This window comes from Desmodus rotundus, chromosome 5 (assembly GCF_022682495.2).
Source record: "Desmodus rotundus isolate HL8 chromosome 5, HLdesRot8A.1, whole genome shotgun sequence".
Taxonomy (NCBI): Eukaryota; Metazoa; Chordata; class Mammalia; order Chiroptera; family Phyllostomidae; genus Desmodus; species Desmodus rotundus.
Window position 1 is genome coordinate 8,227,528 of NC_071391.1, and position 6,000 is coordinate 8,233,527.

The window sequence follows — 6,000 nt, forward strand, 5'->3', positions numbered from 1 at the left end:
CTATAAAGTGAGAGGGAGCATAGCACAACACTTAAGAACTCCGTCCTGGGTTCAAATCCTAGCTTGGCCGTGTGACCTTGGACAAGTTACTTTCTCTCTCTGTGTCTCACGTTCCCATCTTCAGATGGAGGGTAACAGAACCTAATGAGTTAATATGTGTAGGGTACCTAGACTCGTGGTAAGTGCTATGTAAGTCTTACATAAAATCCATCATGTATTTTGGGCTCAAATTCATACCTGTTATACTTGTCATATATGGGGAGTTGTCTGGGATTTCGGGCTTAAGAGGGAGCTGCCTCTTAGTGTACTGTCCTATCTTGAGGGACCATCTGCTTGAGCCTCTGGCCTTACAGATGGGGGATTGAGACCCAAAGAGAGAAGAAGGGACTTGGTGAAGGTGGCCCTAGGCCGAAGTCATTTAGTGACAGAACAGGGAACTTTGTGGTTCAGGGCTGTCTAGCTGTGGGATGAACAGGCTGCTCGTGGGCCTCCAGGCCTGAGACTGACTTCCAGCTAGACCCGGGGAGTGGCTGTCCTTCTATTCTGAAACCCAGCTGGCCCTAGCGGTTGGTTTCAGTTGGTTTGACTTCCTGGGGCCTCATCATGGTCATCGAGGATGGAAACATGAGTCAGGAGCAACAGTGAGACACCAAAGGCTTCAAGTTCCCGGGGTCCCAACTACAGACTGATCCTGGCCTGCCTTGGCTGAACACTTCATGAACGGTCACATCCCTCTCCACATCTTGCTCTTAAAACTCTTGGGTGTGTCTGTGTGGGGATGGGGTTGGGGCAGGGAGGTAGGATGAGGGTTTAAATGCTGTGGGCCCACCAGGGTCAAATGCACTCCTGCTCTTCCCTGGTTCATCAGAAATGGCGCCCCACCCCCTACATTTAGAGTGTCTTTGCCTCTCCAGACTAGAAGGGGCTTTTCTCCGAAGCCTTGGTGGGGTTACTGATGGGATGATGGAGAGAGCAGAGGCGGTGTGGACCACTCCTATGTTCTCTAGGTTCCATTCTCCAGCTTAGGTGGGCTTTTGCTTCTTGTGGCACCTGGGGGAACATTGGAGAATCTTCTACACCAGCCCATGGGCATGTGTGGCCCTCAACCAATGACTGGGAGTCGTTTGTGGGTTCTGCACTTTTGAGGTTCCGTTTATAGTCCAGAGTACTTTGTGGGAGCAGGTGGGCACTTCATTCGGCAGGACTTGAATGAAATCACACCCACACTGGATCTCATCCCTTCTCTGCCTTGCTTCCTCTGCTCCCTCACTAATTTTTATGGGAGCAACTTGGAAATAAATCACTTGAACATGAAATTTCATCTCATGGGCTACTTCTGGGAAACCTGACCTGAAACAGTCCCCTTTTTCAGGCAATTGACCAGTTTAGCTTCCCCTCCCATGTGTCTCTACGGCACCTTGAAGTTTCCCCGCCATGCAGCTTTGCCCTGGCTTGATTTTCTGAGAGCCCTGCTAGACCACATGTTCCGGAGGGCAGGAATCTCACTTGCCTCATTCATAAGCCCTTGGAAGTAGATACAGTCTCCATCTACCACATCGTCATTGTTAAGTCAAGGCTAATACACAGGTTAGGTATTAGGTAACGGGTATTAGGTTACAGACTCAACTGCTATAACCAAAGCCTACATAACAGAGGCATAAATAAAATACACTTTCATTGCTCTCTCATATAACAGTCCAGGTGGCTCCCCAATGATGGGGACCCAATTCTTTCCTGTTGCTTTGCCATCTTCACCATGAGGTAGCCATCTCTTGGTTTAATGTGGCTGCTCCAGCGCCTGACATTACATCTGTGTGGCAGTTAGCAGGAAATAGAGAAAGGAAAGAAGGATGTGCCCTTTCCCCAAAGGACATAACCAGAAGCTGTAAATAATTCTTCCCCTCACATCTCATTGGCTATAAGGAAGTCACAAGGGCACTATTAGGTGAAAAGGAGGCAAGGAAATGTGCTCTTCAGCTGGATGGTCCTAGACGAGGGGTTTGATTACTAACGGAAGAAGGAGACAATTAGCAGATCCCGTTACACCCTCCCGCTTCAGTGAAGATACGCTGAGTTACATGCACTGGGAAGACGTACAGCCCCCAAATTTCAGGGGTTCCACACAACTGGGGTTCATTTTTCACTCACATCCAACACAGGTTGGCAGGGAGCCCTGCTCCTCACAGCCCTGAGGGAGAAAAGCTGAGGGGTGCTCCCTCTTGATGCAGTGGGGGTGGTATGGCAAACTGGACTCCGGTTCTCAAAGACTGCCACCAGGAAGGGACACACGTCACCTCTGCTCACATGTGTGTGCCAGTGTGAATTCTACAGCCCTGCCCACCCTGGTGGGGGGGTGTGGCGCTAGGTGTGTGTGACCCTGTTACAGATATGTATGGCAGGTAACGATGGCCACCGGCCTCTATTCCCATGCCGAGACTTTATTCTCCTTTGGTCCTTCCCACCCTGCCCTGCAGCCTCCCTTGGCCCATAGACACATATTTGCCTAAGATTATATGAGAAGACATACACTAGGCTTTAACAAGTGGGGAAGCCAAGCAAAAAAACCTCCAAAAACTACACTTTAAGAAAGCATATTTATAATCATAATTTTCTATTTATACAAGAGTTCATATATGTGTGGGTTATGCATCAATTTAATTAAATAATAATGAAAAGAAATTAATGAAATATATATTTTCTAAACCCAACGAAGTAACAATACCAAAGCTGTACCATATTAACCACACAGTAGTATCAGGTTTAAGTTTGGGTGCATGTTACAAAAGGCCAAAAAGAACCATACCTTGCACTAGATAAAACTTGATTATTTCCTCCCACTTAAAACAAATCTGGAAGTAGGCCATCCAGAGCTTGGATGGTTTGCATTTCCAAGGACACCTCATGGTTTAATACAATCACAGGGGTTCCAGCCATCACATCTGAAATCCAGACAGCAGTTGAAGTGGAAGAGGTGAAAAGACTCACCTCCTAAGCTGGATGGGCTCCTTTAAATCTCCCTCCTAAGAAATCCCTCTGCGTACTCTGCTTATATCACAGAGCCACCCGGTTATAACCAACGGAAAAGGAGCTTGGGGAATGCAACGTTTTAGCTCCTGGGCACATTGCTCTATAATAAAACATGCTCTGTTTTTAAGGAAAACCAGGGAATGGATGATTCTGTAGGTAGCTACCAGTCCCCGTGTCAGAGGCACAATACCTTTCTGGCTGAACTGATGCCTCACTGATCGAGAAGGAAGGAGTGAGAGCGAGAAATCAGCCAGACGGATCTGACTTCCAACTCCAGGAAAAAAAAAAAAAAAGAACAAAGTCTTCACTGAAAATCTGAAGACTAAATTGGGGATTATATATATCATATAGTTATACTTCTTTTCAAAACTGCTTTTCCAACCCAGTTCGCAAGTCTTCCTCCCTAGCTCAGCCTGTCAGACGTCTTGTCTTTGTTACCTCAGATGCTGACTTACCTGTGTAGTCCTCCTCAATCTGTTTACCTACTTCTCCACCCAGTCAACCAGAATGGCAAGATCCAGGGCTGAGGGGCTAAGCACACAAATAACTTTGTAGCAAGGGATAGAGGAGGCGCAATGAATATTTCTACTTCAACGTATTTTGCTCCTGATATGTGCAGCCAAGGATGTGACTTTCCTGAGGTTGGAGATGGTGTCTGTTCGTTTTTGTACCCATAGGTCTTAGCAGTACAAGTATTCGGTGAACATGTGAAAGGTATGATTGTCCTTCTGTCTGTCTGTCTGTCTGTCTCTCCATGTATCATAGCCACTCTGAAAATGAATAGAATTGGGTGTAATTGAGGCCTGGTATGCCGCAACATAGGTGCAAGTGAACGGAGACCAGGACAAGGGGGGTGGGGTAGATCCGAGGTGAGGAGAGCAGCTGGGAAAGCCAGAAGTGGCCAACAGCAGGACACAAGGCAAGCAGAGCACACTTTTCCAATGCCACCTGCCTCAGATGACTCGCATTTCCTGCCACTTTTTTTGGCCCTTCTTCCTTTGCCCTTATTCACTAGCTTGGGTTATTCAGAAGGGCCAGCTGCCACCTGCCCCCATTTCTAACTAAAGAGGAGCTTGACATGACCCATTTGATGCAGAGAGTATGTAGCAGTTTGCCATTCCCTCTCAACAGCCCCGGTGGAATCATTGTGTCACATTTACAAGAAACTATTGTCATTTTTCGAGCATCTATGTAGAATGATGTATAAAATAATCTCTGTCTGTCCTTACAGACGTTACTATCCAGGTAGAGTGAACGATTGTAGTAAGTGCTAAGAAAGGAAAATACGTGGGGTATTCGAAGAACATACAGGGGATGGGTACTTACCCTGTCTTGGGGGTACCAGAGGGGCATTCTGGAAGTGGACCCTAAAACCTAAAGTGTGGCAGTGACATAAATCACAAAACAGTGGCTGACGCAGTGGTTTACTTCCCTCTCCTGTGAAAGCCCAGGGGTGGTCACCTAGCAGTGTCATGGTGCTCCCTGGTATCAGGATTCAGGCTCCACCTATTTTGTTGTGGCACCAGGTATGGCCTCCATTCCCAAGGTCTCCTCAGGGTTCAATATGACGACTCTAGTTCCAGCCATTATATCCACATTCCACATTCCAACACAGGACCAGTGAGTGAAAGGATTGCTGAATATATGAGACTCAAGCAAGTCTATCAGTAATGTTTTCTAATCCCCCCTCCCAAACTACTACATGCATAGGAGTAAACATATTGTACAAAAGGGCTTAGGACAAAACATTAATGTCATCTACCTTGGTCCTTCCCACCCCTCAGAAACAGTTTCAGCCCAGCTTTCTGGCAGCTGCTGTCAATGGGAGACACTGACATAACGTTCAAAGTGAAATGTTTGCAAAACCAACCACGGAATCCCTTAAATGAGTTACTGGTGTCTCAGAAGAATCAGTAACTGGAATTGCCTTCCTCACTGATTCCCTTCTGGGCTTTAAGGGATGATGGCTGATTGGAGAAGGGTGATCACTGGACCCAAGGTGGTTAATTGACAGGCTACCTGGCAGCCTATGAAATGGCAAGAAAGGGGACGCTCTACCCAATTATCTTAACCAATCAGATCCATTCTCTCTAGAAACTGAAATATAAATCTTGGGCCTATCTGCGGAAAGGAAAGGGTAATACAAAAGATAAAGAACAGAATCAAGTAAGAAGGATGAGTCTTTGAATACAGACCGCAGCCCTTGGTCTGCATGGTTAGGTGACCCAATGATTCCCATTTTGCAGAAGCTGGTTTGCGTTGCATTTCGGTCACTAGCAAAGATGGTCTTAAATCAACATTTAATAAGTTTCTGCAACTCTCCTCCTGGAGTCCCATTTTTACAAAGCTGCAATTTTGGACGCTGCTGAGAGGCAAAACCTGAAATGGGATTCAACTCTGTACCTTGTTGTCCAGCACAAGGCCCGGAGGGGAGAGTGCAAGCATCAGGACCCTCCTTCGTGGGTCATCAGCCTCGTAATTGCAGACAGGAAGAGGCATAAGGATGCCTGTGATTTGTTAAAGCACTACCCACACGGGTGGACTAAAAGTGTTATCTAGGGCCTGGGGAAACAGGTTCCTCAGGGGAAACTACTCAAGAGTTGTTTTGCGGCGCCTGCCAGTCAGTTCCAGACTGACTTGCACGGCCGTTTCCCAGGAGACACTTAGTTCTGTGGTCCCTCCAGTCTTGGAGCCACGGCGTCAGGAAACTGAGTATTTGGTTAGCGTGGGGATTCCGCAGTCCGAGCTCAGGTCATCTAGGGCGCCCTCTGCGTGCTGGCATTCTATTAGTTTTTCCCTCGGGGCGCCTTTTGCGCTGCTTCGAGGAACCTCCCCCAAGCTGAGCCCTGTAAAACTGCAACCCCTCGCCTACCCAACCGAAAGCAGGCGGAAGATCTGCGCAGGCGCACTCGCCCAAGGGGACCTGGTCTCCACCTCCCGGGCGGTGTTCCCTCCTGGGGGTGGGGCCAAAGG